Source organism: Parasteatoda tepidariorum, chromosome 10 (genome assembly GCF_043381705.1).
Source record: "Parasteatoda tepidariorum isolate YZ-2023 chromosome 10, CAS_Ptep_4.0, whole genome shotgun sequence".
NCBI lineage: Eukaryota > Metazoa > Arthropoda > Arachnida > Araneae > Theridiidae > Parasteatoda > Parasteatoda tepidariorum.
In genome coordinates this window covers 17,815,645-17,829,816 of record NC_092213.1, presented here as the reverse complement: position 1 = coordinate 17,829,816, position 14,172 = coordinate 17,815,645, and positions in this window count along the sequence as shown.

Sequence of the window (14,172 nt, the reverse complement as noted above, 5' to 3'; positions counted from 1 at the left end):
ATATGTATATATATATAAGTAGTTGGGTTACTTCACCAGTTAGAATATATTTTTCTAATTCAGTTGTTATTTTTGTTTGGTTCTCTGTTCTGTTCAAGTTTTAGCAACTTTTTACACAAAACTAGATTCTTAACTGAATTCTTAAATCTAACTCTTAACTTAATTCTAACTCTTAAACTGAATTGAAAACTGTAGTTCAACATATTACAAATTTTAGAGTCAATATGCAGTTTTACTTTTTAACTTTGAAGATCATTTCAATTGTTAAAATAAAATTTCATTGCTTTGAGGTTATTTTTTGTTGGTTGGTGTCGTATCCTCTATTGAATCATATTTCATGGTGTGCTTGAATAGTTCTTGTTATTTCTATGGCATTAAAAGAATACAAATCCTCTTCTGTGGGGTAGTTTAAGAGGTGAAGGCCTGCAGCGACTGCAGGGCAGTTAAAAACATGATATGGTGTCAGTTCCACATTAAGACAGTTGCCACAGTTGTTATTTTTTGTTGTAACCGAAGATATGAAATAATATCTTTTGTTGATGTCAGAGTTCTCAAGTTTTAATTTTAACTGCTTTCACGCGAAACTAGGCTGTTAAATTGCATTGAAAACTGCAGTTTAATTTATTGAAAATTTTAAATTAAATGCATTTTACCAAAGGAAAAAATTTTATTTTTTAAGATTTTGAGGTTCACTGAAACTTAGAGTAAATGCATTTAATAAAAAAAGAAATTTTTATCCAGCGTTCTTCCAACTGTTCCTTTGAGCGCTCTTCCAACTATTAAAATATATTTTTAATGTTTAGACGTTCTTTTTATTGAAGCCTAAGTTATGAAATAATAGCTTTTGTTGCAGTCAGAGTTCTCAAGTTTTCATTCTAACTGATTTTTACACTAAATTCGTTGTTAATCGCAATGTTAAACTGATGTTCAATTTATTGCAGTTTTTTTTAGATTAAAGGTATATTTTGCAATATAACTTTAGAATAAAATTGCTTGATTTAGGTTTAATACCATTTTTTTTGTACTAGCATTTCTTTCTTTCTTTAATTTCAGAATGTTTGTAAAAAAAATTCGTTAAAATAGCCTATAGTCTTGGATGGTAGAAGTAGTTCTTATTAAAAAAAATCTTTAAATAAGTACTATTGAATATATAGTTTTGAGAGTTTTCGTGAGAGAAATATTTTAATGGGTAGTTATATTATGCAGTAAACAATTTCAGATCAATTTACGGTATTAGGAATTAGCACTATGGGTGCATAAACCGTAAAATTAATTTTGATCGTAAAATATTATACCGTAATTTTTACGGTGAGTTAGAGTGATTCAGGTATTTTTACTGCAATTATTGTTATACAAATTATGGTATATTGGATTTTTTGTTGCGTAACGTGTTCCGGTAAATTTTTTTTTACGATAAAAAGTACCGACACCTTGGTTACTGGTGCTTTTCACCGTAATTTGATCCGGAATTTTTTTACCGTGTAGTAAATTTATTAAAAAATTGTTTCAAAAGTGGTTTGATAAGAAAAATAAGAATATTATGAACTTGGAAACAAAATTTTACGATGCATTATATAAAATTACTTTCATACAAATCTAAATTACTGTTAATGTAATGTCAAATTTCTGTTTAAAAAACCTTATGAGGTTATTCACATATGTTTAGAGAATCTTAAATTCTTCTTCGTGATTAGCAATAGTTTAATGTTTTCCTATTATCTCAATTATTTTAAAGATCATTCTCATGGCAAGTTTTAATTAAGTTTGAAGAATTCAAATCAAGATTCTTGGAGCTGTTATCAGCTTAAGATTGAGGAGAATATCATTGAAAATAGTTTGAATAATTTAGTTTAAATAGTTTGTTTAATTAAAAGCTTGTGCAAGGATTAGTTTAGATATATCTTCGTAAATCTTAGTATTTTAATGATGCATTGCATTACTGTATTAAAAAAATACAAGGTTTTACAGAATAAATGATCAAAATCGAATGAGAAAATACGGTACAGTGTATTAAAAAAAGTGGAACACCTTAATAACTTTTGGTCTAAAGATTGTATTTTAATACTCTAGGATTCAAACTTAGCGGCTTGAGAGTCTATCCTCAAATAGGCTCTTTAATTTGGCCTTTAATTTGGCCACAACATCAGGTGCTTTTGATGTTTTAAGATTTTATGATATTTTAAGATACAACACAAAAGCGTACTTTTCCTGAATAAACATATCTCATTTTGACGGCTTTTGATTTTTTGACCCTTGAAATATGGAGGTAAAAGCTCAATCTAGAAAATATGGTCTCAATAGTTTGGGCTAGCGAATGGTTAAAGCAGAGAATATACATAGGGGAAGAAGTCTAGCTTCCATTGACACAATGTAAACCATGTCCAAAGTTTAGGTGCTGTCCCTGTGTATAAAAACAAAAAAGCAACATTTAGGTGCCAAAAGCAGAGTTTCTTGAAACGCCCTTCTCTCCTCCTAACCAATACTGGGGTTGGGGTGAAGAAGGAAAGTTTTCACTTTTTATTTATGGTTTTGTTTGTTCCGTATTTTTACACTATTGATAATCAGTATAGTACTATTAATTAAGATATTTCTTTGAGAATACATTAATATCATCCCTGTTAATTAAACTTGCTAACATATTTTTACACAGAATGAAGGAATAAAATGGCAGTTGGCGGGAAACAGCGTACCCATTAACCATGCATGTAAAGTTGTCCAACAACAGGTTCACAGATGACGTACCTCTTTGTTGTCACTTGGCTTCTTATGCGCTTGCGCTGGTTCTTAGTTCAAATAACTCCCTGATGAATCTGAAAATGTTGCTCACCCTGTAAATTGTTTCCTGGTATAGCGCAACGCATCGAGCAGTTCCTTGTTTTAGTTATGTACTCGAAGAGCTGGACATCTTATCCTTTCTATATTCTTTGGTCAAAAGTTTAAGCCCCTTAACTTCAATTTATAATGAACAAACGTGCATAGTTCTCATAGCAAAGAAATACAAGTGCAAAAGTTATTGGTTGATTTATATTTACACAAAAGGCACATTATTTTGTAATTTCTTATGGATTTTATCTTTTGAACGTGCTTTGGTTCTTATTCTGGTCGGTCTACGTATTGTTATTCTGATCCATATGTACCAGCCAAAAGAAGAAAGGTGAACCTTTTTATGTCTTAATGATGATTTTAAAGTGCAATTCATTGCACTTTACTATCGTGTATTATTACAGGAATCATTTTCACAAAAATATTTACTATCATGTTTTCAGTGAACTGTATTTAGTCTCATCTCTTATGCATAATTTTTAGGAGTTGGAAAGTGTCTTTTGGATAGTATTTTGAGAAAGTAATAAAAACTAGATAACTTTTTTTAATTTTTCTTATTTTATAAAATTAAAATATATAAACATACGCCTTTCATTTCTTTCCACTGTTGAATTAAAATAATAAAGAATTATTGCTAAAAAAATTATTAAAAAAAATCAATGATGCCTAACTATTATTCTTAAATTTTTAAAAATTCTCTTTTTCTTACTATTGCATAAACTAATGAAATTATGCTAAACAGAAAAAATAATTCTGAAGCATTATTTTTGAAATGAACATCTGATTTATTGTCGCAACTTTTTGTTTCGACTGGTTTTTTCTTTGAATAGAATTATAAAAACATGGATAATAACAACGTGAAAATCACAAATAAAAAGGCAGACTACCGTTTCGATACTATGTAATTAAAAATCATAAGTGCAGTGATATTGTAATAAAAATCTTTCTGTCATTCAGTGTCATGGTGTGTTTGTTCAATTATGTTCTGTTATCACTGTAAAGGTAACATTAATATTTTCTGATAAACTAGCGTCCAATTTATCGGAAAACATTTGGTACAAATTTATCACTTAAAAGATAATATGTGAAGACCTTTTCTCTGTTTTTAGGCCTTTACAAAGCTTTATGTAAAAATATAATAGGATTGATCCTTGTTGGTTAGGACTTTTTATTGCGATGAAACATCACCAGGAAATACAAGAAATTAGATTCAAGTAACAATTTGGATTTTAAATAAGTAATCCCAAGAAACTGAATCACTAAGATATTACTTGATAAACAAACGTCATTCGCTTCAAAAATATGAAAATTGGAAGTAGCAGTTGACATGTTTTAAGCCCTCAAAAATAAGCGAACATTTGCCAGACGTGATTCAGAAGAAACAAAAGTGCTTTGAAATATAAATAAAAATTAACAACTTCGTTTTATATTTCAAATAACTTATATTTCTTCTCATTCACGTCTGGCAAGTCTATAAAACAGCAGGTATTGCCTGGTTGGTAGTGCGCTGGACTCTCGTTCGTGAGAACGGGGGTTCGAATCCTGCCGAATGAAGACACCCCGTGTAGTAAATGGTGACTAGAGCTGGTTAAATCTGTCAGCTCACAAAGTCTTGCATGTTCCCATAACAAATTATACCTTTGGGGGTACTGAATTGGTGATTAATCGTTCTCTGGTTCAGGTCAAAATTACGATCTGCGGATGAATGAATGGATGTATGAATGTGTCCGCCCTATAAATGGGAGTTACGTATTGGTGTAGCAGAAGTCAAATTTTCGGCCATAGATGGCGCCACTGGAAAACAAGAAAAATTGCATTCCTTCGACAACAACAACAACTGCAAGTCTTTAAAATGGGCGCCTATCTTTGAGCGCTTAGACATGACGACTGTTCAGTCTGTATATTTTTCAAGCGAATCAAGTTATTAATCAAGTAATCTAGAGGATTTTGTTTCATGGCTAAAATCTGAAGAAATATGCAACAAAAAATTATCCAACAATCCGGTACCTTACATTACCATAAAACTATCCGGCAATCTGAAAAAAAAAATTCTAAAAATAAAGAGGTATCTTTTTTGATGAAATGATTAAATATAACAAAAAAAAAAGTTAATTTTATAGAACTTGTTCCAATTTTTTTATCCACTTACGAGTTCACTTTCTTTTAAGATATGTATTTTCATTTAAGTAAACATAGTATTTTCTGCCATTATTTAATGCCCGAATCTCAGGAGGTTAAAATAAAACCTATCGATGCTCTACGTTTATTTACAAGAATACCCTTTGCAGCGATTGTTTATAATTTGCGTAAAACATGAAAACTAATTTAAACATTTTATGCCTTTCAGAAACAGTTCCTCATCTTTTATAACTTTAGAATAAAATGTACTTCAATAAATTGTTAGCATTTTATGTTCTTTTTAACGTCTTAACGAAACAAACGGAAGTAAAAATACCAATACCGTTAAACACGACTACAATAAAGAAAACAATGGCGAGGCAGAGTAAAGTGATTTGGCTGATAAACTAACAGGAAGTAAATAGAAATCTTGTATCACATCAAGAAGTATTGGAAAACAAAGATTGTGTTTTGCTGGAAACATCCAGAAATAAGCTCAATCCCCAGGGAAATATACAGCTATGAGTGCCTGTCTTTCTGTCAAATCATGTGTGCCTCAATTGGATTTTCTGTTTTGTACCGAAATACTTTTGGTTTGTTAAACCTATTCTTTTATAAATATGCATTAGAAAGAATGAAATATATGAGTGCGTGAAGAACTTTTGCAAGTCGTAGTAACATGCAGCATAAATAGTTAAGAATGTGTTTTCTTTTGAAAACATGTAGTTAAAAGAATATAAATTTTGGACGTATCGTTATGCTATTATGAATATATTTATAAAATAAATTTCATAAATATTTATATCGAGAAATATGATTTAGAAGGAAATAATCGAAGCAAAAAGAGCTTCTTAACTTTGCGCATGAAAAGATAATTACAAAATGAACTAAGTACAAATAATATGGCATAAAAAGGCTTTTGATGATTTTGGGATCATAATGAAGTAACTTCAAAGCCAAAATTGAAATTGAAAGAAACACAGAAATCTAGGAAAAAATGATGACTCAGGGGATGGAGCTTTCGTTTTCCAACGAGATGAACCGGGTTCGAACCTCAGCGATGGCTGGTCGATACGAATTCAGGACACTACCCCCAGCAACCGCAGTGCTGACGTAAAATATATTCAGTGGTAGACGGATCATAGGTTAGAGTATCCTTGTCGTCTGGCTAACCACGGTTTTCCTCTCCGCGTACCGCAAATAAAGGTTAGTTCCATCAAAAAAGTCCTTTGCGAAAGCAAATTTCTCCCATAACTTGATCCAGAAGTTCCCTTGTCTTCTGGATTGGGTTCAAAATTACAAGGCTACGGAAATGAAAATTGGTAGTCGTAAACTCAAAACTTGGCTGGCTGTTCAACGACGATTATAAAATAAAAAAGAATTTGAATAGAGCTGTGGTGGCTAACGGATAGAGCGTCCACCTTCAAATGAAAAGAACCTGGTTCGAATCCCAGCAATGGCAGGTCGATACAAATTTCACACCCAGCTTGCACCACCCAGCGCTGACGTAAAACATGTGGTAGACAGATCATGGAATAGAGACCCCTCGATGTCAGACTAACCGTGGGAGGTTTTCATGGTTTTTCACTTCATGTAATGCAAATGCTGTTAGTTCCATCAAAAAGTCCTCAAAGAAGGCAACATTTCTCCCAATACTTGATCCAGGAATTCCCTTTTTTTCTAAATTGGGATCAAAATAACGAGACTACGGCAATGAACATTGCTAGTCTTAAACCCAAAATTGGGTTGGCTGTTCAACGACTGCTATAAAACAAGTTGTAGGAAGGAAAAAAGAGTTTGACTTGTAAGGTACAGGAAAAAAATTCAGGTAAAATTACTGTACAATATGGTAATGACGCTTCTGCTGAAAAAATCCATATAATTCCGGTACTAAAAATAAAAATTCACGTTATTTAAACTATTCATTTGGTAATTTCTCCATTTATATGGAAATGGTTTTCTGAAAAATCTGGTTTTTAAAACAAGGTTCTTATTACAAAGAATTTAGTTTAAAATACCAAACTGAAAAGTAAATTTAACCGTATAATTGGCTCTTACTCCATGTTCTAAGGTATGATAAAATTACCAAATGTTTCCGCATTTATCAAATATTACCACATTTACCAAATTTTATCACATATTATTAAACCATGTGTTAATTTTGAAAAAATCATTACAAAAGTACTTCAGTGAAAATTACCGATCTTTTTGGTGTTTTCATAGGGCAAGAAATACTATAATTTTTACCATATTCTTGTAATTATGACCAAATTTTTTTCTGAGTGTAAAAATGCAAAAGTGATTTTAAATATTTCAAGGTATAAAAAGTTAAAGAGAATAGATTTTCAAATTTTTTGCTGTGTGTTCTGTAAGTCTTGGCTTGCGGGTGCTCTTGTCTGCGCATTGTACGCTAGTACATTGCGCAGACAAATAAACCAAAAGAAATATTGCTACTCCATATATTTTTGTTTAGCAATTGGATATTGTTTAGAAATATTTAGTATTTTTTATCAGGTTTAAAAAGAACTTTGAAATCAAGTTTTCTCAAAAATTCAGTAATTTGGAGATTTATTCTTATGAAATATGATAAATCAAATAAGTTAATAAGAGCACAGTTTCAGTCATAAATAATAAGGTTCAGCTTGTTTACTTTTTATAAATTTTTTTACCAAATACATAGTCGAAAAAACTTAAGAAATGTTTTTCATTGTTTTTACATTGTAAGGGTGTTTTTAACCTGTTCACTGCCATGCAATAGACAAATCCACTTAAGTGACAAAAAGCAAAAAACCGAGATTTTTGCATTTGGTTTTATTTTATCCAAAACTAAATCTTGTCGAATATGTTTTTCAAAAGTAAATTTCGTTTTATATGTTTTCTGACATTCAATTTTAACATTCATAGCATTAGCAAGGGAAGAAAAAAGTTGTGACGTCATTTTTCTCGTAGTACTTGCGTTATTTTTTTTAAATTGCATGTCAATATAATGAAGCTTTTTTTTAGTTATTTTTCAGTTATAAGTATTTTATCCATGCTAACAAAGAACATTAAACATATTAGTTTATTTTATTTTCTAGATGAACTATTAAAAAATTGCATCATACAAAAATGTACAAAACTGTTACAAATACATTTGTAACGCTTTCGAAATATTTTTCAAGAACTATCTAATGTAAATTTTATTAACTTATTCTTTATTTGTAAGGTTAATACAACTTTGACAGCTGTAGAAACTGAGTATAAAATGAAGTATTGACTGGAAAAAAAGTACAAAAGTACGTGAAATATTCTAATTAAGTGTGATAGTATATGTATTAATATATCTAATAAGAGCATTATTGCTTTAAATAAATCACTGTATTTTATATATGGATGAAGCCTTTTCAAATGAGCCTAAAGATATTTAGGTTCATTGTTATAGGACTAAAAAATGTCAAGCTGATGTCAAACGTTTGCTTTATTAATAACTTTATTAGTATTTGTAACAGTATTTGTATTGACGTAACTTTATTAATATTTGTAATGCATAATAACATTTCTAAGAGTTACTATTCCTTTTCTCAGTTATTTTCGTAACAAAAAATTAAACAATTTTTTGAATCCATAATAACAGACTTTTATTTCCATTCCTGAAAGATGTAGGAAATACAAATACATTTAATTAAATATCAAGTTACCTGAGGAAGAAAAGATGGTGTTTCTATCTAGTAATTGGAAACGATAATAATTTATAGAGAACAAAAACTAATTCGAATCAGAGCATACTTTTCTAGCTTTCCAATTTAATTTTTTTTATAATCGAATTTTTTAGATCATAGACCCTAACAAGGAATATACTAAAAGTGTCTCTCGCCAATTGGGCAATTTTTTTTTCACAGATATTCTTTTAACTTAGAAAATAATAAATAAATTTTATTTTGTTGGATTCGAAGTAAATATTAAGTTATGAATTATAAGAAAATAAGTAAATAAATAAATAAATAAATAAATAAGTAAATAAATAAATAAATAAATAAATAAAAATAAGTAAATAAATAAATAAAAAAAATCTGCAATTTTCACTTTGTATTTTTACCTTATATTCCATGTTATATGAACCATCCAGACAAAGCATTGTTTGTTTATTTTCCACTCTTTTCTCGATATTTAAAGCTTTTAACTTTTGTGTTAGGCCGGGATAGCCTGATTGGCTGGGTGTTGAACTCACGTTCGTGAGAATGGGCGCTACTGACTGGTGCACGTTTGATCCGTCTGGTCACAAAGTCCTCCATCTTTCATAGCAAATTATACCTCTTGGATACATCGGAGATTGATCGTTCTCTGGCTCAGGTCAAAATTACGATGTGGATTAATGAATGGATGTATAAACGGGCGAGACGTATGGGTGAGGCAGAAGTCGAGTTCTTGACCATAGATGGAGCCACTGGAAAGCAAGAACAATCGCCCCCTTGCTTTAATGGCCTACGACAACGGAAACAACTTTTATGCTCTGAAATAATAAAACTAAAATATTAAGCTTGAAAATTAGGAAAAAAAACTCAATTGCTTTGAGTAATAAATTAAAACATCTCCATTTTTATAGGTAGTTTTTTAAATAATAATTTATTTGCTGAATTAGAAATTTATAGTTGTTGTTAATATGCTAACAAAACTCCATTTTTCCTCTCTCTCTCTGAGGTAAGTTGCGCGAGTTGCGTAAGTTAGTGCAACGACTTCCCGATAGGGGTAATCCGTATATAGTAGCAGCTGCCTGAGTGGTGGTTCGTTCGTTCGGTCGCATCATAAGCTATGATGACTGATTAAGATGTATTTTCTTTTGCATAGCACTGTGTGTGCGGGATGTTAGTACCTCAAGTTGTATTTTAATAAACTCTTTATTTGCCGGCATTGCTTCTGTGTTCTTCAACAAAACAACAATAGTTATTCAATTTTTTTACTATGTATTTTAAAAGTGACTCTTTCAACTGAATTCTTTATCGCTCATTTGGCAAAATTTTTACGATTTGTTACAATGACTCAATTTCAGGTGTCTCATGACCCCTTTACCTTACATTTTCGATTTTTTGAAAAGAATATATGTTTTGCCCCTATTAGTTCTGAACAGTTAGACATGATGTTTTTGTCAATACTTAAACTTCCGGAGTTATTCTCCAAAAAGAGTTATCCCTTCCGGAGTACTACCTTAACTTTTATTTCCTTAGCAACTTTTTTCTTACATTTAATTTTTCACAAAAGTAAAATTTTGATCTTGTGCGCATGATATCTTAAAAACTATTTGTGATAGTAACTTTTCATGTTCATCTCTTTCAGAACTTGTACATCAATATTTAGGTGATACTTGTTTTAAATAGATTTTATAATTATCTTAATTGATTTTTTTTGAAATTCTTTTAATTAAAATTTCTTATAATGTAATTAATTTTTAAAAAAAAATAACATAAAATTAAGTATAACTTTCAGATATAATTTTTATGCATAATTTAAGGCATGTTTTGCAGAATTTGTACATAAACTTAGCTCACTATCATGCGTAGAGCAATTTGAAAGCTTTTAAGCAAAAATTTACCTTATTTATCAATTCAAGTTGTAAAAAATTTATTTTTTGTATAATATCTTTAAAAGTGTTAAATTAGTAATAATCATCATCATAGTTGGCGAGACAGCCCAATGTGGGCCAATCCCTTTCTCTGAAGATTTCTTCATAACGACTTCCGATTTATCTTTGGTCTCCAATCCTCTTCATTAATTGCAAGAAAATCACACTCCACTGAATTAGCTAATCGAAACCGTGGTCTTCCCCACTTTCTTGTTGCAGTGGGTTTAAAAAGCAATATCTTTTTTATTGTATTGACATCACTCATTCGAATCACCTGAGCCATCCAATTTATTCCATTTATTTTTATGTATTTAATAATATCAGGTTGATTAAAAAATCTTGTACAGTTCAAAGTTAAATATCCTTTTCCAGTTATTGTTTTAACTTACACCACCAAGTATACTTCGCAAAATCTTTCTCTCAAATATTGAGGTATAATTTTCCTCCAGTTTTGTCATTGACCAAGCTTCAGAAGCGGAGTTTTTCAGAGTTTTGTAAATTAAGAACTTCATTTTTTTAGAAAGAAAAAAGTGTTAAGTTATTGGTTAAAAATTTTTAATTTTAATCAGTTTAAAAATCAGTACGACCCTTAATTTTTTTTAAAACAATTTGATAGTTATTTTGAATGTTCTGAATTTTCGTGTGATTTTTCTGTGGCAAGTCTCATGGGACATCTTAGAATTTTAATTGTTAATAGTTTTGCAGCAAAAGCGAAACTTTCAAATTTTTTATAAGCATGTTTTCCTAACCAGAAAATATAATTGTATAAAATATTTAGCTTGAGTTTTGAGATTTATTTCGGATTTTTCTCATGCAAGCTGCAAATTCTTTCTCATTGAATCAAAACCCAATCCTATGATCATAACTACTAGGCTGTTTGAGAAACAAATAATTTTTCTAAAAATTTCATTAAAGATTTCATATTACGACTATTAGAAAATGTATGAAACTTTAATTTAAAACTAAAATGAAATATTAAAAGCAAAATCTACATTTTATCAAAATTTTAAATTTTTAGATATTTAACACAAAAAAGCTTTTGAGATGATAAACAAATTATTTTTCCTTAAAAAAATGTATGAAACCTAAAAAAAGAGGGGATATTTTGTGTAAAATGAGTGATTTAAGTCAAACATTCCAAATTTGAGTAATATATACACTCATGTGCTGTTTGGTTTCACTTTTAAATGTAAGAAATTTATTCAAAAGCCTTTAAGAATAATTAATTGTTGTAAATTTGGGCTTACAATTGTAATCTATGCTTACAGGCATAAAATTTGTTAAGACATTTTTATTAAAGACTAAAAAAATGAAAGAAAAATGAGTAAATAAATAAATATATTAAAAACTAAATCACGATAGTATAAGTTACCTTCAACATGAGGTAACTAAAATTAACAATAACAATTCATTTAGTTTATGATAGAAAAACGAACAGCTAAAATAAACATACAGATACTGCTTTTAACATTCAATACTAAAAATAAAAATGTTAAACGGAATTTTTGCTCCATTTCAAGTGTTTAGAAGTTTTATTTGAATTGAAAAGTTCAAGATGTTTAATTTATTAATTGAAGTTTAATTAACAAATTTAAGTATTGATTGATATGAGATATTAAGAAAAGACAATGTCTGAAATTGGATACTTGTAAGGGACGTAATCGTCGGCGTGGATCCTGATTGGCTGTTGAAACGTGATATTTGTTAATATTGGGCAATGTTTTTTCCCTTCCAATTCGCTTAAATCTAGATCAGTGGTTCCCAAAGTGTGGTACGCGTACCCCCAGGGGTAAGGGAATAGTTTAGCGGGGGTACGCGTTTTTATGCGATAACAAACGAAAATTTCAGAAAATTTTATTTAAAAACAAAGCTGACCATGAAAATATACCATTACGTATTTTTCTATTAGCTATTTTTTGTAGAGATAACAGTTAATAATTAGTGGTGTCTACAGCCATTTGGGATTTTAAATTTTTGTAAAAATTTTTGATGGAAAAATATTCATTCATTTTCTTATTAGTGGTACACAGTGTTACGAAAACTTTAGAAAGGGTACACAAATGTCGTAAGTTTGGAAAACACTGATGTAGATCATCAAATATGAATTCCTTTAAGCAACACATTCTTTCACAAAGAAAAATTTGGTTTATTTCTTGCTTAGCATAAAGAAAGGGTCGAAGACTTGTAGAGCTTAAACAAACTAATTATGCAACAAAGTTGTTAGATGCTCCAGATAAAAATAATCAGAGGTACCATAAAATCCATTAAAAAATAATAATTCTGATAAGAAAAGACTTAGACAAGATAGAATTATATATTAACAAATTCGATATGCGATACGGCGCTTTCGTTTCACGTCCATAATATTCGTATTTAAGTGAAGAGACTTAACTGGATTATAGCTTGCAATATCCAGAATATTAACGCGTCATATTGTTTATAAACAGCCATCTAGCGCTGAGGTCATAGGTTAGGTGGTTGGGTATCAGTGGTCTTATTTCATTATTCTATTTCCAGTATCCCATTATTTTGTGGAAAAGAAAGTTTGAAGGCTACTGTTTACTCATGCAGGGAAAAACAAAAAATTTAAAAATTCAGAAAATTAGGAATTAAGACAATTAATCACAAAACAACTTTTCACGATAATGTTTCAGTTCATATAAAGTTTAATCTTCATAGGAAGTTTAACTTAAAAATATGAGTTAAGTGATTAAAGTTATAAGAAGTATAAGTCTATGATAAAATTATCTTACATATTCTTTTATAAAGTCTTATAAATATTCCTTAAAAACACAAAGTATTAAAATATATAATCCAAAACTCAATTAAAACATGCAAATGATCTTAACAACCAAACTTAAAACACTTTTTCTAAAAACAGCGTACAAAATTTAATGTCACATAGTGTAACAGAACCACCATAATTGTTTTAGTTACTCCTGTGGCTAAGTAACTTTAAGTAACATTACCATTTATAACATAAGCAAAAGACTTCCACATTTACACAATTCATTTTTTTTTGTAATAAATATTTCAAATGGGTTTTTCCAAATCCATTAGTTTGGACAATAACGATAAGAGAAAATAACACAATTTAAAAACGGGAAATTAATTAAACCAGATATCTCTTAAAGAATTCCTTTATATTACAACTTAATCAATACTTGAAATTGAATTCTAAAAAAAGTTAAACTATTAATGTTACATTTAATAACAAAATGTAACATTTTCTAATCCCATTTAAACTTTTTTGATGGTTTTAAGTTAAATTAACTCCCTTCTGAATTGAATCGCAGTTCAATCAATTTCGATAATTTGTTTCAAGAAGAATAGTTAATTTGATTCGAGGGATTTTTATCAGTTCCTCTAAGCAATGATTCTATCAGTATGAGAAGTACATGAAATAGCTTAATTAAAATTATTCAAAATACGTCTAAGAGGGAAATTATCAACTAAGGTCTTATAATTTCATGATATATGTATAAAAGTTCAATTTAATAGGATGGAAATTGTGTAAGACGACATTTTCATAAAAAAAATCAATGGTTTCCCTTTAAAAGGATTGTTAAATATTATTTTGTACAAATCCTTCGATTAATTTTCTTTCTATAAATATTTCTTTTTATAAATTATCC